The 24,100-nt window shown below is 43.0% G+C and overlaps 1 protein-coding gene across 14 annotated transcripts in view; it reads right to left on the bottom strand.

The window, feature by feature from the left end:
• TRIO (trio Rho guanine nucleotide exchange factor) overlaps positions 1 to 24,100 on the bottom strand; it is a 3,493,742-nt gene that overhangs the window by 2,870,662 nt on the left and 598,980 nt on the right. The gene's annotated exons all lie outside the window — the stretch shown is intronic.

Here is a 24,100-nt window from a genome sequence, read left to right as displayed (position 1 = left end):
AGATGTAACGCCCCTGACCATGGTTGCTCGTCCAGGTGTCAGTAGTGAAATGTACCCTGGGAGACACAGAGTTTTCCAAGGAAAAGGTACTCTTGGCTGCGACTTGATAGTGTAACGCAGGCACAGCTTTATTAGAGAAGTAATGGTGACTGGGCAACTGGTACTGGGGAACTGCAATGGGCATGAGGTTTCAGAAACCCTCTGTATCCACCAGCGAGAAAGGCAGCATTTCTGTGGCCAAAGTTTCGACTTTGTGAAGTTGAAGCACTTTGCTTTCTCATGTGTGGGAGGAAATGGTCTTTTACATGACCAAAACTGCGTGAACGAGGGCTGGCTGCTCGGCTGAGAGTGGGTGGAGGAAGAAGTGCACAACCAACCAGTGGACTGGGAGGAAGATGTAGGTGTAATTTTGGATTGAGAACCATGTGGTGTGCTCGGTGTCTCACACAGATCCAAAGCACCAGGCACGGTCACTTCTGCAACACCTGTCAGACAAGTAACTCAAAAGATACATTTTTGATTTCCTGTCTGAGTTGACAAAAATTATGAAGGCACGAAAAAGTACCACTACCTACAAAAGTGTTTCACGGACTTATTTCGAACAGACAAAAATAATTTCACACTCAGATCTTGATGCAAAGAAGGTGAGCTCACTTTAGCGTCAACGTTAAGATAAGCACCAGCCTCTTACAGGCTTCCTCTGCACACTCAGGAAGGTCTGTAAATGATCAAAACGTTTATGCTATTCAGTGTTTGGAAATAAAAATTCACCTTCTTTGCATCAAGATCTAAGTGCCAAGTTGTTTTTGTCATTGCTTATGGGATTGGATCCTACTTGTGCACCAGCTACAGAAGTACTGTGTATTCCATTTCTTCTCTAATTTTGAACAGACACGGAAAAGTTAAAAGAGCACCGCTTTACCTTGTTCAAAAAGCAATTTTTAAGCAGGCACCAATACCTTATAAATTTATTTCAGTGCGTAATTTAGAGCAAATCCAGGAAAGTGGCAATAAACACTTTTTAGATACTGCACTAAAAACTTTATTAGGCCCACCAATAATAAGTGGTTTTACCCAGAGTAGTATTTCACAATATTGTAAAAGACAATAAAATTTGCCAAGATACAGTGTGTAGATACTGCACTAACAATTTTTTTTAGGACCAACAATAGTACGTAGATATATCCAGAGCGGTGTTTTTAACATTTTCTACAGGCAATTAAAATTGCCAAGATGCAGTGTGTAAATACTGTGCTAACAATTTTAATACCACCAGTAATACATGACTAGAACCAGAGCCGTGTTTTTTAAATTTTCTAAAAGCAATTTAAATTGTTAAGATGCAGTGTGTAGATACTGCACTAACAATTTTTTTTCAAGACGTACAATAATACGTGGTTAGAATACCCAGAGGGGTGTTTTTAACGTTTTTAAAGGTAATTTAAATTGCCAAGATGCAGTGCGCAGATACTGAATTAACAATACTTAAAAATGTGTTGGCATGTGTAATTTGGAGCAGGTAGCTATACCTAATTGGTTGCCTCGACTGTTTTTCAGGCACTACAAGTAACTACAATCCTTATTTCTATGATTTAATGTGCCTATTTGTGGCACACCACCATCTCTCCCTATACTGCACATCCCTATTCTAAATTATAGCAGGCCTATATAGCTAAATTGCCTAGCAATAAAACCCTAATCTCACGGTCTACCAGCAGCACCTTCCCTGACAAGCAACATTCAGAAAATGGAGCCCATACAAAAGGTCCGCTATTTATATCCACACTGACATGTGACTTAGCTAGCCAATAACAGAAGACCTTTGGTCTCCACCTTGAAAATGTTTGCTGTGCCGTGATTTGGCTGCAGGAACTTCTGCAAATTAAGTTAAGCAAAAAAAAAAAAAAAAAACATGGTGCAAAAAGCTTACTCCCGATGCAGAGTCCCTGCCTCCACCACTGATTTTACCCATCCCCACATCAAACAGCACAGCCATTGTATCCAAAAGCATAGCATGCTATTAAATAAGCAGTTTAAATCCATGGGTGCTTCAGAGTACTTTACTCTGTTACACAATTTCTCCTGAACACAGTGATACCCCATACATGTTCAAAAAATAATGCTTAAGCATATGGCAGCGATCGGAAAGCAAACAGTGCTAATTGATGTTTGGAGCACTGAGCTCCTGAGGTGCCAAAAATGCAGAAACCCCACAAGTGACCCCAAATTTAAAAAGTCACTGAGTAAGGAATTTATCTAGGGATGTTGTGAGTATTTTGAAGTAACAGGTGTCTCACATAATTTTGTAATATTGGGATGTGGACATTTTAGTGATAAAAGCAAAAATAAAAAAAATAATACCTGCAAATTTGTCAGTTACACAAGGTTTAAAGGTGAAAATGGACTCCACAATTTATTGTGCAATTTCTCCTCAACATGATGATGCCCTATGTGCCATCCAAAACTACTGTTTGACCACACAACAGGCTGAAAGGAAAGGAGCACTATTTGGCTTTTAGAGCATAGACTTTGCCAGAATAGTTTCATGGCAACATTTGTAGAGCCCCCAAGAGGCAGAACAGCAGAGAAACCCCAAAAGTGACCCCGTTATAGAAATTACACCTCTCAATAAATTAATCTACGGCTGCAGTGACTATTTTGTAGCATCCATGCCACACTCTTTCTGAAGAATTGCAAACATGCCAGTTTAGTGCTCATACACTAGACACACACCCCTTAAATTGTTAACTGTGCTCTCCCCTCTACAATAATGCCACACGTGGCCGCTTAATGCAGTTTAGGCACAGGGGCTCAGACGGAGGGGTAATTTGGATTTGATAGCGCAGAATTCACTGGGTTTTACCTGGGGGGTTGGGAACCATCACGTTCCAAGATTCTTTGTTCTACCAGTAGTGGGAGCTCCCTAAATTTCCAATGACAGCTCTAAAGGGTCCTTTACACGCTGCGACATCGCTACGATATATCGTCGGGGTCACGTCGTTAATGACGCACATCCGGCGCCGGTAGCGACATCGCAGCAAGTGCCACCAGGAGCGATGATCAATGATCGAAAAATCGTTCAAAAACGGTGATCGTTGACAGGTTGCTCCCTTCCTTAATATCGTTGCTGCCACATGTAGAATGTTGTTCGTCATTCCTGCGGCACGACACATCGCTGTGTGTGACATCGCAGGAGCGACGAACATCTCCTTACCTGCGTCCACCGGCAATGCGGAAGGAAGGTGGTGGGCGGGATGTTACGTCCCGCTCATCTCCGCCCCTCCGCTTGTATTGGCCGGCCACTTAGTGGCACCGCAGTGACGTCGCTATGACGCCGAGGGCACCTCCCCCTTGAAGAAGGGATTGTTTGGCGGTCACAGCGACGTCGCTGACAAGGTATGTGCGTGTGACGCTGCCGTAGCGATAATGTTCGCTACGGCAGTGAGCACCAAATGTCGCACGAACGACGGTGGCGGGTGCTATCGCGCTCGACATCGCTAGCAATAGCTAGCGATGTTGCAGTGTGTAAAGCACCCTTAAGTGGGGCTGGTTTTGTGCGTGACAAGTTAGGGGTTTTGGGTAAAATTTTAGGTTAAAGAACATTTTTGATCGCTTTCAGTATAAGTCTGTTTTCACACTACGTTTTTTTAACATGTGTCCTGAACGTTTTTTTGCTGCAAGAGCGTATCCAGTGCAAATGCATTTTCATTTCAAGGCATTTGCAATGGACACGCGTCTACATTCGTTGACATATGTTTGCGTGCAGTTTAGTGAGAATCCAGCGAGTTGCAGTATTTTAATATTTTTTAAAAACGCTACTTGTAGCGTTTAGCTGCGTCCAAATACTGTTTATCATTGGATCCTAACCATACTGCACGCAAACTCATGTGAACGCTGGCATGCTGATAGACAGGATCCTGTCTGGTGTGATCACAGAGACTCTCTCTCTCGGTCTCTCCCTCTCTCTGTTGGTCTCTCCCTCTGTCGGTCTGTTGGTCGGTCTCTCTCTCGGTCTCTATCTCTCTCTATATGTTGGTCGGTCTCTCCCCATCCCCCCTCTCTCTCATACTCACCGATCACTGACCAATCACGTGCGTGGCGCTGCACGGCTGTCACACTGCTCTGGCGGCTTCTCTTTTGAAAATGCCAGCAGCTCATTATTCCATCTCTTATTCCCTGCTTCCCCCGCCCACCGGCGCCTATGATTGGCTGCAGTCAGACACACCCCCACGCTGAGTGACAGCTGTCTCACTGCAATGAATCACAGGCGCCGGTGGGCAGGTGTATATCATGCACTACAATAAATAAATATTTTTAAAAAAACAGCATGCGGTCCCCCCCAATTTTGATACCAGCCAAGATAAAGCCACACGGTTGAAGGCTGTTATTCTCAGGATGGGGAGCCCCATGTTATGGGGAACCCCCCCAGCCTGAAAATATCAGCCAGCAGCCACCCGGAATCGCCGCATCCATTAGATGAGACAGTCCCAGGACTCTACCCAGCTAATCCCGAATTGCCCTAGTGGAGTAGCTATCGGGTTTATAAGGAGTTAATGGCAGCCCATAGCTGTCATTAAATCCTAGGTTACTCATGGCAGGTGTCTATGAGACATCTTCCATGATTAACCTGTAAGTGAAAGTAAAACACATACACCCGAAAAAATCCTTTATTTGAAATAAAAGACAAAAAAACACCCTCTTTCACCACTTTATTAAAATCCCCAAATGCCCCTCCAGGTCCAATGTAATCCACACGAGGTCCCATGACGCTTTCAGCTCTGCTACATCAGAAGCTCACAGGAGCGGCAATAGAACAAAAAGTTTTGACATAGGTTCCACAGGTTTCTTTCTGCCGCTTTTATTCACCACTCTGTCGTAGCTGTTTCTTGCTGTCTGTACTGAGTCACTGTAGAAGGGCCCCTCTCCCATTACAAATGTATTTTTCTCTCTCTCTTTTTCTCCCTCTTTCTTGCTCTCTTTTTCTCTCTCCCTCTTTCTCAATCTGAATTTCCAGTCTATCACGTTCAGTTCCCCTCACTCCCGATCACATGACTCCAATTCCCGCCAATAATTTCAAGTGACAAGATCCTGTAAAATAATGCGTTTGCATGTGTTTCTCTTTGGAAAACCAGGATCCGCTTTTGCAGCAAAAAAACGTTCAGGACGCATGTTAAAAAAACGTAGTGTGAAAGCAGCCTAAGGCTGGGATCACATTCTTGTGTTCTGCGCTGAGAACTAAAAAACAGATCGGATGCCATATGTCTGTTCCGTTATTATGAAACATGTCCTATTCTGTTCCGTAATAACGGACCGTGACTCACTACAAGTCAGTGAGTCCGCAAAATCTCTGGAAGTCACACGGAAGTGCTTCCGTGTGGCTTCCTGCAGTCTGTGTCCCGCTTCCCGCGACTGCTCGCACTGCAGCGTGTCAGCATCTATCCGCACAGCAGTGATGTGCCCGCAAAGCAGTGTTCAAGTAGCCGCGGGGAGTTTAGGAAAGTTCATTACCTGCAATGATGAATCCACGCACTCCTGATGTCAGCGCTTGTCACTGACTTCCATGCCCGCCGCATTCTCAGATCACCTTTCGCGGGCGGCCAAGACTGAGACTAGCAGTGACGTCACGGACCGCTCACGATATTTTGCTTGTGAACGCGGCGGTCATCTAACTCAGTGACCAGCGCTGACATCAGAAGTGCAGCGGTTTCCATCACCGCAGGAAATGCATCTAGCTAACCTCCTGAAGTCAGCGCTGGTCATGCCCTGCAGTGACCTGGTCTGACCTAATGATGTTAGCTCAGGTCACTGCACTGCTCTCCCAGTCAATGGGGAATATTCTGTTCTTCATTGACTGGGACATTGAGTATGGATGATCGTGGGATCCCCTTATTGGATTACGCCAGACCCGGATTTGATTTTTCTTTCAAATAAATTGGTGAAAGAGGGAATGTGTTGGGGAGTGTTTTTTTCAAATAAAAATTTGTTTGTACTCAATTTTTTAATTTTTATTACTGACTGGGTTAGTGATGCCGAGTATCTGATAGACGCCATGACATCACAACCCAGGGCTTGATGCAAGGTGACATTACACAGCTGGCATCGGGATGAGCTGCGGAAAACCACCAGGATTGGCGAATCTAATCGATGCGCCACTTCTAGGGTGGCTGCGACATGCTATCTTTAGGCTGGGTGGGTCAAAGAACCACGGACCTCCCGAGCCTGAGAATACCAGACCACAGCTGTCCGCTTTATTTTGGCTGGTGATCCAATTTAGGGGGGAACTTCACGTTTTTTGTTTTAAATGATTTAATTCATAATAACAGTGTGGGGTGCCCTCTGTTTTGGATTACCAGCCAAGGTGAAGCTGCCAGCTATGGTCTGCAGCCGTCTGCTTTACCCCAGCTGGCTACAAAAGATAGGGAGGACTCCACGCCATTTTTTTTAATTATTTATTTTCTGGCTAAATACAAGGCTAAGCACCCTTTAGTGCCACATAAAAGGCACTACAGGGTGCAAGATTACAAATGCTGGGGAGTGGGACATTATAAATGTCTTTCTCATCTATTATCCATCTATCCCTCTAGCTATCCGTCTATCTATTCCTTTATTCATTCATTCATTCCTCAATCTTTCTATTTATCCCTCTCTCTGTCTCTATCTATATCTATCCATCTATTTATCTATCTAGCTGCTTCCGTTTTTTTGCAATCCGCGAAAAAGATGGAAGGTACACGTCCCGTATATGGAACGGAAGTGACACAGATGTCACACGGATGCATCCTTGAAAAAACAGGACAGTTTATTGCGGACCGCAAAAACGGGACGGTCATCTTTAAGTAGCCTATTCAAGCACATGGAGATACTTCGGAGTCAATTTGCTTGTCCACACTTGTGCGCTAAAAAGACACCTAACATGACGAGACACAGCCAGAAGAGAGACTGGGCTGAGTACAAAGTGGCTCCATTTGCCTCATTAAAGTGAGTGGTTCCATCGGGGATTTTGTCTGAATCGTGGTTTTGGGGATTTACATTGAGACCCCGATGTAATCGCTCGGCGGAGAGCACAGGAGAAATGTCAGCCAAGCACTATTCATATTCTGGGAGGTAGAATAAGCAAAAACACCAGTATAAGCCAGTATAAGAATAGTTCTTTTATTTTTGCCTGGTTCACCATGCAGTCTTACTGATAGGATGGATTTATTCTGCAGGTTGGAGTGATTACAGCGATACCGGATTTATATAGTTTATGTTTTATGCCTATCACACAGTAAAAATGCTTTTCTTAAAATATTTTTTTCTGTTGCAATATTCTGACAGCTAACTTTTTTAATTTTTTGTAAACAGGGCTATTTGAGAGCTAACTTTTTAAAAAATTAAAGTTTTCTTCAGTACCGTTTTGGGCTATATAACATTTTTTGATCATTTTTTATTCAGATATTTCAGATGAAGAATCAACAAAAACCAGCAATTCACTTATTGATTTGTAATTTTTTTTGCATGGTTCACTGTGCTGTAAAAGTAATAAGACAGTTTTATTGTTGGGGTCAGTATGGTTACAGCGCTACCAAACATGTCATTTTTTTAGGCTTTGCTACTTTCACACACTAAAAACTATATTTTACAAAACTGAATGTGTTTACATAGACAAACTCTGAGCGCTGTAACTTGTTTATTTTACCCCCAAATGAGTCATACTAGGGCTTGTTTTTTGTGGGACCGTTTGGCATTTTTATTTCTACTTTTTTTTTTTTACATATGACCTTTTGTTCGCTTTTTCTTCACTTTAAGTGTCAGTATGATGAAAAAAATGCAATTTAGGGGTGTTTTTATTTTTTTAAGGTGTTCATCATACAGAATAAGCAAAGTGATAGTTTTATAGATACAATGGAGCAAGAGAAAAATAGAGACAGAAACTTCTATATTCTTCCATACCTCACTATAGAAATACAAGTTATGTTTATTACACAATACCATTCACAAACAGATATGATTCTCAATTCTCTAGAACGATTCTGGCCCATGTTGATGGCAAATCCAATCTTGACCCAATACCTGAACAGTAGAACCAATATCACATATCGGAGGTCTCGAAATGCAAGGATAATATGGTGTCTAGCCACTATATCCATAAACCAAGCACATTCTTTTATGAGATCCACAGCCCGTGGGGCTGCACACCCTGCGGTAGATGTGTAGCATGCCCGAACATCCTCAGGACTAAAACAGGCACCAACTTGTGTGACACAAAGTCAAATAAAATATCATATGTATCACAAAGGCTTTATTGTGCCACATACGAATGTGATAAAATAAATGTGGGCCTTACATGAAGACAACTTAAAGTCCGCATATGAGAATACGTCAATGGAATCATTGCAGCTAAAGAAGTCACAGACTTATCTTTACTCGAAATGATCTCTAAGCATTTTAAAAAACATCACAATTGATTGTCTGGGGAATCAGATTGTTCCACATGTACGCGGTTGCAATATCACAAATCAATTGGTTAAATTAGGGACCAAACGGATTTGGTTATTGGAGGACTCAATGAGTATCTAAGGTTTGTCCCCCAAGCGTCAATATACCATTGCAATAATCTGGACTGCTTGTTTTTAATTTAGTCATGCGGAAAAAGTCTTGCCACCCTTGAAATTGTTTCTGAAAATGAAGCATTTCTCCCAGAAAATTATTGCAATTACACGTTATACAAAATTATTTCCTTTGTTGTTTTGGAAACACAAAACAAATAGTGGGGGGCAGATTTGACATAATTTCAAATAAAACTACAAAAATGGACCAGACAAAATTAATGGCACCCTCAACTTAATATTTGATTGCACCCCCTTTGAAATATATAGCATGTTTTTAGGACTATAAGATGCACCAGTATATAAGACACACCTAGGTTGTGGAGGTGGAAAATAGGAAAAAAAATTGAAGCAAAATATGTGGTCATGACACACTATTTGGGGTCTGCTGCTGACACTCTTATAGGGGTAGCGTCACCCAATTTTGTACAAATGTCCCCCATTCCGGGCCCCTTCCAGATATGTGTGTCCCCATCCTGGTGTGTATGTTCTTCATTCTGGCATATATGTTCCTCAACCTTGTCCCATCCTGGTATAGATCATCTCCATCCTCGTATAAATGATTCCCATCCTGGTATGTATGATACTCCTCCTGGTACATATGATCTTCATTCTGGAACAATTATTGTGTACATGCCTCCAATCACGTAAGAAAATAAACAAACTCACAATCCCTTAATTCCTCCTATGCGGTGTCCTCTTCAGATACAGACAACTGCATTCTGCATGTAAGCGGTACAGCGTATGAAATGAATGCCAAGCGAATCCAGTTACATGCAGATGTCAGCTGCCAGAATATTCATTGCTACCCACACCCATTATGGGCATGGGGAGCAGTGTATATTCATTCTCTTAAATAGTGGACACATGCAGAAAGCCGACGGCTAGGTTTTCATGTGTGCCCATTATTAAAGAAAATAAATATTCACTGCTCCTCATCACGCCCTCCTCTTGGTTTCAGTGCTGAGAGGAGGGCAGGATTACGGGTGTGGGTATCAGTGAATATTCATTTTCTTTATTAGTGGGCATTGTCTTCTGCATTCTGTGACCTGCTCCTCAGCTGTCACGTCCCCCCACAGCTAAATACATCCAGACTATAAGATGCAACCCCCTTGCCTCCAAATTTTTTGGGAAAAAAGTGTGTCTTCTCGTCTGAGAAATACAGTAACTGAAATGAATCAGTTCCTATAACCATCAACAAGCTTCTTACACCTCTCAACTGGAATTCTGAATCGTTCTATTTTTCTGCAAACTGCTCCACGTCTTCCATATTTAAAGGGTGCCTTCTCCAAAAAGAAATTTTAATATCTCACCACATGTGTTCAATGGGATTTAGATCCAGATTTATTGCTGGCCACGTCAGAATTCTCCATCGCTTTGTTTCCAACCATTTCTGGGTGCTTCTTAGGGTATGTGCGACTAGGCGTTTTTTTCACGCTGCGTTTTTATGTGCATTTTTGTCTTAAAAAACACACACGCGGCAAAAACACAGCAAAAACGCATGCGTTTTTACCGCGTTTTGTGCAGCGTTTATGCTCACTGCGTTTTTAATCAGTGAACAATGCTATTAAAGATTGTTGATGGAAAAAAAAAAAAAGGTCTGATGTCATTTCCTTCTTCAATATGTTCTTCATTGTATGCAGGAGAGCAGACAGCTGCATAACTAGTGTATGCAGGATAGCAGCTGGAGAACTACAAGGTTCAGCATCTTCCATCCAGGACTGTATGCAGGAGTTTTTTGACCAAAAAAAAAATGGGCTTTGCTATATTTTTGTTTGCTAGCCAGGTACAGCAGGCAGGTACGGGCTGCCCCCAACCCCCAGCTGCCTATTTGTACCCGTCTGTCAATCAAAAATATAGGGAAGCCCCCTTTTTTTTTTTTTATTTAATGAATTTCAAGAAATAATAATAAAAAAAAAAAAAAAAAAAAAAGACGTGGGCTTCACTTAATTTTTGAGTCCAGCCAGGTACAACTAGGCAGCTGTGGATTGGAATTGCAGTGCAGGGTGCCCATGCTTTCTGGGCACCCCCGCTGCGAATTGCAGTCCGCAGCCATCCCAGAAAATGGCGTTTTCATAGAAGCGCCATCTTCTGGCGCTGTATCCAACTCTTCCAGCTGCCCTGATGTCGGGTGGCTTGCTGGTTAATAATGGGGTTAGGGCTAGCTGTATATTGTCAGCTGGCCCTAAGCCCGAAATTCATGAGGTCACGCCAATATAAGACATGGCCACCATGAATTTCTAGTAAAGATTAAAAAAAACAACACAGAAAAATATTTTTATTAGAAATAAAACACAACACAATTACTGTCTCCATCTTTATTGAAATAAAGAACCCCCACCCGCAGTAATCCTGGGTCAAGGGTCCCGCGCCGTCCAATCCGGATCCAATATCATCTAATCGGTTTGCTGGAAGGCAAAGCGATCAGATGATGTGTCAGGTTCAAGGACGTGAATCACATCACACAGCAGCTGATTGTATAAAGGCCGATTATACAATCAGCTGATGCACCAGTAGAAAAAAAAAATACAGAGTCACGTCCGTGCTGATTACCGGCAGCTCCTGGAGCGATCGGATGAGAGTCTGATCCTGTCCCATCGCTGCAGGAGTAGCCGGTAATCAGCTGATGAAGTCTCCTGATGGCAGGATCAGCTGATAAGTTAAGCCGGCCGGGCGCTAAAAAGCTGGCCGGGCGCTAAAAAGCCGGCGACACCGCGAATTACGATCAGCTGATGCGTCAGGTGACTGCATCAGGTGATCATCGCCAGGTCCTGCAGGCATCGTACGTGCCCGGGGAGACTGCACACAGTCGGAGCGGCGGTACCGGGAGAGGAGCTGGGAGCGGACATGGCACCGGGACCCTGCAGACAGGTGAGTATGACATTTTTTTTTCTACTGTTCACTTTTGTTTTCGCCGCTGCCTCCACCTCCCGCCCAGATATGACGCCGCACGGGAGCTGACATGGCACCGGGCGGGTTGTGGAAGCAGCGGTGGCAGTACCGGGAGGATTCACGCTTCTGTGTTTACCAACAGAAGGAATCCTCTTCCTGTACATGTCACTTTAGTACCCACCCCTGGCGTTTATAGCTGCGTTTTTACTCATAGAAACGCAGCTGTATGCGTTTTTCATTGCATTTTTGAACATCTCATTGAACTCAATGGGTGAAAAACGTAGTGAAAAACGCGGAAATAATTGACATGCTGCGTTTTTGTGGTCACCACAAAAACACAGCTTTAAAGAAACGCTGTGTGCGGACAGCAAAAATGAAAACTCAGACATTGCTGGAGAAGCAATGTCACTGCGTTTTCAGCACAAAAACGCAGTAAAAAATGCCGCTAAAAACGCAGCAAAAACGCCTAGAGCGCACAAGGCCTTATAATATGATTGGGTCACTGTCCTGCTGGAAGACCCATAACCTAGAACACAAACCCAGCTCTCTGATTCTGGCCACTAAATTATGACCCAAAACGAAAAAAAGACCGGCACTCTTTCTTTATGAATATAAACTCTTTTAATTGTACAATTCCATGTACAGGCGTCACAATATTATGAATGCGTTTCAGCCAGAGCCTTTCTCAAACAAAAGATGATTACTGCATCACAGTTCCCACACTAAGGGTACCTTCACACTTAGCGATGCAGCAGCGATCCGACCAGCGATCTGACCTGGTCAGGATCGCTGCTGCATCGCTACATGGTCGCTGGTGAGCTGTCAAACAGGCAGATCTCACCAGCGACCAGCGACCAGCCCCCAGCCAGCAGCGACGTGCAAGCGACGCTGCGCTTGCACGGAGCCGCCGTCTGGAAGCTGCGGAGACTGGTAACTAAGGTAAACATCGGGTATGGTTACCCGATGTTTACATTAGTTACCAGCGCACACCGCTTAGCTGTGTGTGCAGGGAGCAGGGAGCCGCGCACACTGAGCGCTGGCTCCTTGCTCTCCTAGCTACAGTACACATCGGGTTAATTAACCCGATGTGTAATGCAGCTACATGTGCAGAGAGCCGGAGCCGGCAGCACAGGCAGCGTGAGAGCTGCAGAGGCTGGTAACTAAGGTAAATATCGGGTAACCACCTTGGTTACCCAATGTTTATCTTGGTTACAAGCTTACCTCAGCTGTCAGACGCCGGCTCCTGCTCCCTGCTCGCTTCATTTGTCGCTCTCTCGCTGTCACACACAGCGATCTGTGTGTCACAGCGGGAGAGCGCCTTTGAAGAAAACGAACCAGGGCTGTGTGTAACGAGCAGCGATCTCGCAGCAGGGGCCAGATCGCTGCTCATTGTCACACACAGCGAGATCGCTAATGAGGTCACTGCTGCGTCACAAAAAGCGTGACTCAGCAGCGATCTCGGCAGTGAGCTCGCTGTGTGTGAAGCACCCCTTAATAACAAAGATTCATGAAACTGGTAGGAGTAAACACCCTTCTCATTTGCATAATCAAATACATCCCAATTGGTGCAATTAACATATTAAACTCAAATCCCAGGATCTAATTCAAATTGAAAAAACAAGAAAAAAAGATATACTTTTGTAAATGCAGAGAATATGAAGGAAAAAAAAAGGGAACATCAATAATAGTGATTAATGTGAAACATCAGAATAAAATAAAATAAAAATGAAGAATAAATCTTGTTCATACAATTATTGCTATGAATTTTTGCTATTTTTGCCATTTTTTTTAACCATAATTTTATTGATTTTTAACAATAAAAATTCAACATACATGTAATGAGTTATTTTGTCCAGTCGGTTATCCTTAATAGTAAAGAATATCCATTCCCAGTCATTCGTTGCTAACAACTGAACTGTCAACATATAATATCAAACCCCAATAATTATACCGCCACTTCAGCACCAGATGGACGTGAGCACCAGCATTCATTCTCACCTGGAATCGGAGTAATCTAGCCACTTCCCCCATGTTACTTCGAACTTGAACCCTCTATTATTTTTAATTGCAATCATCCGCTCCATGCTACAATTGTGTTGCATCTTGGCCCTTATTTCTTGAGCAGTCGGAACCTGTGGTGTTTTCCATTTACTCGCAATACACATTCTTACCACTGTCAGAAATTGTACGGTTATTATTACATCATTGTAATCCATGTCTTCCAGGCCTATAGACAACAGAGCTTTTTCGGGGCCCAGCTCCATATTATATCCCAGTATTGAACTTAAGCACTGTTGTGTTTCTGTCCAAACTGGTTGTATCATCCCACACTCCCACCAGATGTGAAGCAATGAACCCGACTGGTTGTTACACCTCCAACATTTATCTGAGTTCCGAGGATATATTTTCTTTAGCCTTACTGGCGTGTAATACGACCTATATAGGAGTTTCCTTGATATCTCTAAATGGTTGATACAATGGGACATTTTTTTGTGTATTTGAAATGAATAATCCCATTTTCTTCCAGGAATTGAGTTTGCAAATCTTTTTCGCATTTCTTCATATATGGTAAGGAGTGCGGGTTTTGTGTGTCATTCAGGGCTTCACACGCCCTTGATATCCCGCCCTTTGTGTCTTTGTTAACCTCAAAGAAATTTTCATATGATGATACCAACTCCTATTTTGTTTTCACATTTAACAATAAGTATCTAATTTGGAGGTATTTGTAAAAGTCACTCTTATTTACCCCAAATGTGCTAACAAGGTCACCAAACGGTCTAAGCTCCAAGTTACTCATGAGGTCTCCTACCTTGGTTATCCCTTTTGAAATCCACTCCCCCAGATTCATATTTTGGATCATTTTACCAATAATGGTTATCGGGAGCTTATGTGTTCTTGTGGGGAGTAGTCTCTGCCCCACCTTCTGTGATAACCAAATGTTTGCTTCCGCTCGTATTGTGGGGTAACCTGGTGATTGCTCTTTTTTGGCTAAACGGAGATACCACATATATGAGGCCATAGAGGAATGTCCCACCAGTTGTGCTTCCAATTTTACCCAGGCTTTTGGGGAGTTCCCATCCCACCAGTATCTCAGTTGATCTAGCATAGTAGCTCGGTAGTATGCACGTACACACGGGCATCCTAGCCCCCCTGACCTTATTGGTATGAACAGGAATTTTGCCGATACTCTCGCTTTTTGTCGGTTCCATATGAAACTCATTAGAGCTGACTGGAGCTTATTGAGGGTGTGCAGTGGTATTTGAATAGGTAGGTTGCGAAAGTAATATAGGATTTGGGGTAATAACATCAATTTTACTACTGATATCCGGCCTAACCAGGATATCATTGCCTTGGGAAATGATTGTATTTCCTTATTTATATTTTGCAATAGATTTGCATAGTTTATTTTTCCCAGGTTTTTGATCGGATAAGTTAATTGAATCCCTAGGTATGGGATTTTGTCTGCCTTCCAAGTCAGTGGGTACTGTTTCATTAGTTTCTGTTTTGTGGCCTGTGGGATACCCATATCAAGGATTAAGCATTTACTCAGATTAATTTTATAGTAGCTAGCTTGCCCAAATTGGTTAATTATCTAATATATAAAGCTGAATGTGTGTGTGTGTGTGTGTGTGTGTGTGTGTGTGTGTGTGTGTGTGTGTGTGTGTGTGTGTGTGTGTCCGGGATTGGCATCTGCATCGTCGCAGCTACAGCCACAAAATATTGCACACTCAAACTTCTGGACCCCGAGAGCGTCATATGCTATGTAAGAGACAGAGACAGACACAGGGAAACAGACAGACAGGGAAAGAGAGGGAAAGCGACAGACAGGGTAAGAGACAGACAAGGACAGGTAAAGAGACAGACAAAGAGACAGACACAGGGAAAGAGACAAAGAGAAAGAGGGAAAGAGAGACAGGGAAAGAGAGGGAAAGAGACAGACAGGGAAAGTGACAGAGATAGACAGACAGGGAAAGAGATTGAGACACACAAAGAGAGAGAGACAAAGAGATATATACAGAGGGGGAGACAGACATTGTAATTACATTTTGTTAATACATTCTATTTTGTTAACAGCAGTTATAAACCCGGGCAAAGCCGGGTAGTACAGCTAGTTCTAAATATATGAGGTAGGGAGACCTCAGGGTTCGTGACACAGAGTATGACGTCATCTGCAAATAGGCCTATTTTGCTCTCCAAGGCTCCCACACTGATCCCGGAGATTTCTCTCTCCTTCATTCGGGCCTGAGCAAATGGTTCCATCAATAGAACGAATATCAGGGGGGAGAGAGGGCACCCCTGCCTCGTTCCATCTGTTATATTAAATCCTGAGGACAAATACCCATTTGAATATACCTGGGCCGAGGGCTTAGGCTATGTGCCCACGCTACAGGATTTATCGCGGATTTGACGCGGATTTTGACGCGGATTTAGCGCGGATTTGCCGAAAATCTGCAGCACAGCTACTCCCCAGCCATTTCAATGGCATTTTGGAAATACTGTGCCCATGCTGCGGATTTTTCCGCTGCGGATTTTGCCGCGGATTTTGATGCGGAACAAACTGCAGCATGTCAATTGTTTGGTGCGGATTTGGTGCGGATTTTCTGTTTTGAATGGGGAAAAAAAAAAAAATAAAATCCGCATCAAAATCCGCGGCAAATCCGCGGTAAATCCGCGGTAAATCCGCGGCAAATCCGCGGGTGCGGATTTGCCGCGAAAGTTGCGGATTTTCAGGCAAAAAAATCCGCAGGGACCTTTTACTGTGGACACATAGCCTTAGAGTATAGTGCCATGATGGATGATAGGATCGATCCCTCAAGACCAAAGCCTCAAAGTGCCCTTTCCATGAATCCCCAGTGGATTCTGTCAAACGCCTTCTCCGCATCCAAAGATAGGAGCAGAGAAGGCGTTCGACTCACCTCCACCTCAGCGATCAGGTCAATAAGGCGTCGGGTTCCGTCACTGGTTTGTCTATTTTTGACAAATCCAACTTGGTCCCAGTGAAATAGCTCAGGGAGGATGTGCAGGAGCCTTAGAGACAATGCTTAAGCATATAATTTGACGTCCGTATTTAATAACGAGATTGGCCGAAAATTTGCTGGAGTGTCTGGGTCCTTTCCAGGTTTGGGCAGGGCAATAATATGAGCATTCAGCATTTCTACAGCAAAGGAACTGTTCTTGGTCGCCTCATTGAACACTCTTACCAGGTATGGTGAGACTGAGTTTTTATACTTTTTATAGTAGTCATTTGGAATGCCATCTGGTCCCGAGGTTTTGTGTAATTTCAGGGTATCTATAGCTCTATGAATTTCTAATGTTGTAAGTGCCTGGGATAGCGTTTCCTTCTGTGTAATTGATAGTTTTGGTAGATTTACTGATTCTAAGAATGTCATTATTTCTGCGGCATTTGGTTGGTGGGTCCGTTTGTCTCCTTTTAAGTTGTATAGGATTTCGCAATATTTAGCGAACTCGTTTGCAATTTGTTGAGGGTCCATTATTTATTCCTTGTTGGGGCCGATTAAATATGGGATTCGGGATTTTGCTGCACATATTTTCACCTGTTTAGCCAACAATTCCCCCGATTTATTTCCTTGCCAATAATACTTACTTATGAGTTTTTTGAGGGCATGCTCGTATGTGTGTAGATTAAGCTCATGTAGCTGTTTATGTAGATCTGAGATCTCCGCTGCTCTAGTGGGTGAGTAGGGTTGTTTATGCAATCTATGTAAATTCCCCAGCTTGGTTTGGATATCAGTTACTGCCATTTGCATAGTTTTTTTGTAATGTGAGGCCTGTTTTACAAAATGCCCTCTCATGACTGCCTTGTGTGCACACCATAGGGTTGTGTCCGATACTTCTCTATTGTCATTTTGTGCAAAATAATCTTGGATGGTTTGCTGCGTTTTTGGTGCGTAAGTAGGGTGGTTCAAGATATAAGTATTGAGCCTCCATATTGGAGATTTATCTATTTCACGCTTCTCCTCTATTTCCAGTGTGATGGGAGCGTGGTCACTCCAAGTGATATTTCCTATTTTTGCGGCTAACACTCGTGGAATTACTGTTTTATCAACTAGGAAGAAATCAATTCTTGTGTAGGTATTGTGTGGGTGTGAAAGAAACGTGTAATCTCTTGTGGATGGATTCTATAATCTCCAAACGTCATATAATTCATGTGTGTGAAACAGTTTTGTAAGTGAGCTAGGGTTAAGTTTTTTTGATCTAGATGTGGAATCCATGTTTGGCCACAGTGCTACATTGAAATCCCCTACTAGTATTAGAGGGCCCTTTTTAACTTTGTTGGCTTTTATTATTGTTTTCCTAATGTGTGTATATTGTCCTTTATTAGGGGCATATACAGTTACTAGTGTGTATGGGATATTATTAATTAAACATTGTGATATAATATATCGTCCATGAGGATCTATAATTTGGTTTGTTTGAGAAAAAGCAACCAAATCCCTTATTGCAACTGCCACCCCTCCTTTCTTCCGATCAGCTGGTGCCAGTAGCACATGCGGGAATCTTTTATGTTTTAATCTACTCGTATCTTCACTGTTCAAGTGAGTATCCTGTACACATAATATGTCTGCATTGTTCTGCAATGCTTCTTTCCATAATATTGACTTGTATGGGGAATTTAGACCTTTGGCGTTAATAGATATGAATTTAACCCCCATCTAAATGTTTTGTCTTGTTTGCTAAATGTCTCTGTTGTGTATATTTTGTCCCTTTTCTCTTATGTGAACTGATGGGGCACACTGTTACACTCTCAATTTCATACTCATCTACATCACTGATGCCCACATCCATCGTATGAGCACGTTGCTTCATACCCCCCCTCTTTCTTTCCCGCAATTCCGACTGGAAGTTTCTTCAGATGTAAATAAAAAAAAAAAAACAAACACAAGTAACTGTTGCACAAGTAACCTTGCTCTCAAGAGCAAAAACATAGGTTGCCCTTATGGTATTCCCATATCGGGTATCAGGAGCCAAACTTGGGCCTATCAAACAAAATTTGGCCTGGGCTCTGACATATTCCCCAGGAATAGACCACGAAAAAGAAAAATGCCTGTTCAAAAGAGAAACAGAAAAATAAAACAAAGAATAAAAAAAAAAAAATTTAGGAAAAAATTCAGGTAAATTCTCAGTGTAGAGAAAAGAAAAAAAAAAAAGGAGAAAAAACAGAAAACCAAGATCTCCAAGAAATCCAGGAAAAGGGTCCATGTCCAAGTCCCGATATCGTATGGGGTCCATGCCATAAGTGACCCCCGGCTTCTTCAGACCCGAATTTTCTTCCCAAAGAGGGGCTTACTGCTCTCAGTCTGTTTATCCAGATGGTGAATCCTAAAGAACTCTTCTGTAAAGGATCAATTAGCAGAGTTCAATTCCGGTTTTTAAATCTGTTCCTGGCGGCTTAAACACTTTCTCTACATGCAGAATTCATGCTTTGGACCAATCCTCCGTGATTTGTCGTGGTAGTGGGTTTCTTTCCAGGCTTTTCCTGGCTGTAGAGGGTAGATTCCACTCCTTGCAGAGTCATAAGGCTTGTTCCGGGCTGCTTGCCATATGCTTGTGCCCATCTTTAGTTATTATGAGCTTTACTGGGAAACCCCATTTGTATGGGATGTTTTGATATCTTAATATCCCTGTGCATGATGAGAATGCCTTTCTGTGTGTTAAAGTGAATGCTGATAAGTCTGCATATATGGATATATCTTTAAAACGATCAGGCAGAGATGGCGGGTTTCGAGCTGCCTCCATCACTTTTTCTTTGATGTGGAAGAAATATATTCTAACTATTACATCTCTGGGTATTGAGGCTGGGAGATGCTTAGGCTTAGGAAGCCCGTGGGCTCTGTCCAGAACCAGATCCATCTGCGTAGAGTCCGGCATCAGGCATGAGAAATAATCAGTGAGAAATTCTTTGAGAGTATCTATTTTAACCGTCTCTGAAATACCTCTCAGTCTGACGTTGTTGCAGCGTGATCTGTCCTCCATATCCGCTATTTTGAGCTTTAGTGCGTCTACCTCTTCATCTATAGACACAACTGAATTCACCACCTCATTGTGCGCCGTTGTTAGCTCCGCCATCTTATCTTCTATGTGAGACGTGCGTTCTTCTATGGCATTAATGTCCCTTAGCATAGATCTAAGCATATTTTGCATATCTTTTTTAAATGTGGACATTATTTCAGACATAAGCTGTCTCATAGTATGCTCATTGAGTGGCTCTGCAGCTGTAACATTTGTATTGCGATGCCTGTACTCTGTAGTGCTGCTGGTATCTTTCAGGCCTCTTCCAGGAGAGGAAGCCTGGGGCTGGATTACAGGGTCCTCCCTCTGGTCCCTCTCCTCTTGGCCTGTGTGCTCCCTGAGTGTATCCCAGACCTGTTCTTCTTCCCTGCAGTTATAGGGATGCTCCCTCCATGTTTCCCTTCTGCAGTCCCCTGCATGATGTCTCCTACCTCTCCCAGCCTGCATGGAGTTGTGGATTTCAGCACTGCCACATTGTGCTTGTGCTTTCCGGCACCATTTTGAGAGCCCTCTGCTGCAGGGAAAAACTGGGTGAGTTTGATGGGGCTTTTCCTTCCTTTGCCCCTGCCGCTTCGCTGCTCTTTCATGGCTCCTCACTCCTGACTTCTTCCTCTGACAATCGGGTCTGGAGCTGCTGCTAAACAATGCTGTGTGCCCCTGTATGGGGTCAGTATGCACCGGAGACTCACTACTGTGCTTCCTTCTCCATGTGCTGTTGGCCACGCCCCCTTTGCTATTATTTTTAAACTATAGTTTTTTTACAATTTGTTCTTAAAGATTCACATGCCATCATGAAATTTTAACTATCGTACACACAGAAACACATGTTATATTGTACCAACCAACCAAATAAACTTCAAAAAGCATTTGTTACAAAGTTGCATAGTGAGGTTACATTATATCACAGAGAGATACACAGAAGAGATACTAATCAGCGAGTCATTCACTATAAGAAACCACTAATATCATAGTCTGTACGCAAACCAAGCGGCTGCAGAGATTGCAGCCAGAATATCCAGTAAAGGTCCAGTTACACTAAGCAACTTGCCAGCGATCCCAACAACGATAGGGATCGCTGGTAAGTTGCTAGGAGGTTGCTGGTTAGCTGTCACACTGCGACGCTCCAGCGATCCCACCAGCAACCTGACCTGGCAGGGATCGCTGGAGCGTGGCTACACGAGTTGCTGGTGAGCTCACCAGCAACCAGTGTCCAGCCACACGTGCAGAGAGCAGGGAGCAGCGCACACTGAGCGCTGGCTCCCTGCTCTCCTAGTTACAGCACACATCGGGTTAATTACCTGATGTGTGCTGCAGCTAATGTGCACAGAGCAGGGAGCAGCGCACACTGCTTAGCGCTGGCTCCTTGCTCTCCTAGCTACAGCACACATCGGGTTAATTAACCCAATGTGTCCTGCAGCTACATGTTTACAGAGCAGGACCCGGCACTGACAGTGAGAGCGCGGCTGAGGCTGGTATCAAAGGTAAATATCGGGTAACCAAGGACAGGGCTTCTTGGTTACCCGATGTTTACATTGGTTACCAGCCTCTGCAGAAGCCGGCTCCTGCTGCCTGCACATTTAGTTGTTGCTGTCTCGCTGTCACACACAGCGATCTGTGCTTCACAGCAGGACAGCAACAACTAAAAAATGGCCCAGGACATTCAGCAACAACCAACGACCTCACAGCAGGGGCCAGGTTGTTGCTGGATGTCACACACAGCAACATCGCTAGCAACGTCACAAAAGTTGTTCGTTAGCAGCGATGTTGCTAGCGATGTTGCTTAGTGTGACGGGGCCTTTAGTCTCTCTCCTCTTCAGCATTGTGATGCGATCCCCCCCACGTCTGGGCAGCTGGACCTGCTCCAAGATCTGGAAACGTAGTTGGGAGACATTATGCCTGAATTCAGCAAAATGCTGTGGTACAGGTAAGGTTAGATTTTTTTTGCCTTATTGTAATCTTGTGATTTAGATAGTCTATCTTTTAATTTTTGGGTGGTTTCACCCACATAGATTAAATCACAAGGGAATTTCAACATATATACCACAAAACTACTATCACAAGTATAATACCCATTTATTCTGAATGATTCCCCTGTACGAGGATGCTGAATGTCGATCCCTTACTCACACCTGAGAAGTGGACAGGGTTAGAAAGAAATCTCTGAACTAATTTACTTTCACTGCCCAGGTCCGCTCTCATTACTACTATATCCCTACTATTCAAAGATCTATGATGAGACATAAGGGGAGGTTTGTGAAAATCTTTAATATTAGGGTAGGAGTTAGATATAATATTCCAATGTTTCCTCAAGACTTTATGGATGAATACAGACCATGCATGATATGTGTTTGAAAAAACTAGCCTCTGCTCTTTAGCTCTCTGTGTGGATTGTCTGTCTTTCTGCTCATTCAGTAACCTTGAGGGGTAGCCCCGCTGTGAAAACTTTATGGACATTTCATCTACTCTTTGTTCAAGCACCTTTGGGTCAGTGACTATTCTCCGCACTCTTTGATACTGTGAGCATGGCAATGATTTTTTCAGATGAGGGGGGTGATTACTAGGAAAGAGCAAGAGATTATTTTTATCAGTCGGCTTTCTATATAGGTCAGTGTATAGACTATGGTTGTCACCCTTAATGACAATTGTATCTAAAAAATTAATTCTGTCCAAATGACAGTTCATTGTAAACTTCAGTTCAGACCAGATAGTGTTAATCTCATCAATAAAGACCTCCAGGGCTCGAATGTCCCACCTCCAAATACAAAAAATATCATCAAGGAATCTACTCCAAAAAACACAGTTCACTTGCAAAAAAACACTTGAATAAATAAATTCCTTTTCAAACCACGCCATATAAGCATTGGCGTAAGGAGGTGCGACATTCAAGCTCATCGCAGCGTATACAGTGTATACCGTATATACACATACAGTACAGACCAAAAGTTTGGACACACCTTCTCATTCAATGAGTTTTCTTTATTTTCATGACTCTGAAAATTGTAGATTCACATTGAAGGCATCAAAACCATGAATTAACACATGTGGAATGAAATATTTAGAAAAGTGTGAAACAACTGAAAATATATGTCTTATATTCTAGGTGCTTCAAAGTAGCCACCTTTTGCTTTGATTACTACTTTGCACACTCTTGGCATTCTCTTGATGAGCTTCAAGAGGTAGTCACCAGAAATGGTTTTCCAACAGTCTTGAAGGAGTTCCCAGAGATGCTTAGCACTTGTTGGGCAGCACGGTAGCTCAGTGGTTAGCACTGCAGTCTTGCAGTGGTCCTCGCTGGGGTCCTCGGTTCAAATCCCAACAAGGACACTATATGCAAGGAGTTTGAATGTTCTCCCCGTGTTTGCGTGGGTTTCCTACGGGTACTCCGGTTTCCTCCCACAATTCAAAAAATACACTGATAGGGATTTTACATTGTGAGCCCCAGTGGGGACAGTATTGCTGATGTATGTAAAGCGCTGTGGAATTAATAGCGCTATATAAATGAATAAATTATTATTATTATTGTTGGCCCTTTTACCTTCACTCTGCGGTCCAGCTCACCCCAAACCATCTCGATTGGGTTCAGGTCTGGTGACTGTGGATACCACGTCATCTGGCGTAGCACCCCATCACTCTCCTTCTTAGCCAAATAGCCTTTACACAGCCTGGAGATGTGTTTGGGGTCATTGTCCTGTAGAAAAATAAATGATGGTCCAACTAAATGCAAACCGGATGGAATAGCATGACGCTGCAAGATGCTGTTCATGCTGGTTCAGTATGCCTTCAATTTTGAATAAATCCCCAACAGTGTCACCAGCAAAGCACCCCCACACCTCCTCCTCCATGCTTCACGGTGGGAACCAGGCATGTAGAGTCCATCAATTCGCCTTTTCTACAAAGACACGGTGGTTGGCTCCAAAGATCTCAAATTTGGACTCATCAGACCAAAGCAGAGATTTCTACTGGTCTAATGTCCATTCCTTGTGTTCTTTAGCCCAAACAAGTCTCTTCAGCTTGTTGCCTGTCCTTAGCAGTGGTTTCATAGCCGATATTTTACCATGAAGGCCTGCTGCACAAAGTCTCCTCTTAACATTTGTTCTAGAGATGAGAAGGTGTGTCCAAACTTTTAGTCTGTGCTGTATATATATATATATATATATATACACACACACACATTACATAATGTATATTATATATATATATATACACACACACACACACATTTATACACAAATATATATATATATATATATATATATATATATATATATATATATACATATGAGTCCAACAATGTAGACCAGCTCACTCCTGTGAATCACCTGGATCCTCAGCTGACCTGGTTAACTCCATTGTGCCCGGATCAGGACGCAGGAGTCCATCCATACAAATGTTAACAACAACAAGGCAGAGTCCAGCAATAACGTGAGCAGTCCAGGATGCTGTTAAAAAATTTCTTCCTTCTTTTTATTCATAAATTCATTAAAATATAATGGTCCAAGCAATTCAGAACAGCATTATCGCAGGAAAATAGCGCAGATAGGACTACGCGTTTCAGCGGTAAAATCCGCCTTCCTCACGGTCCAGAAGGG

The sequence above is a fragment of the Anomaloglossus baeobatrachus genome, chromosome 6, assembly GCF_048569485.1.
Source record: "Anomaloglossus baeobatrachus isolate aAnoBae1 chromosome 6, aAnoBae1.hap1, whole genome shotgun sequence".
Lineage (NCBI taxonomy): Eukaryota > Metazoa > Chordata > Amphibia > Anura > Aromobatidae > Anomaloglossus > Anomaloglossus baeobatrachus.
This window is presented reverse-complemented; position numbering and strand designations above follow the sequence as displayed.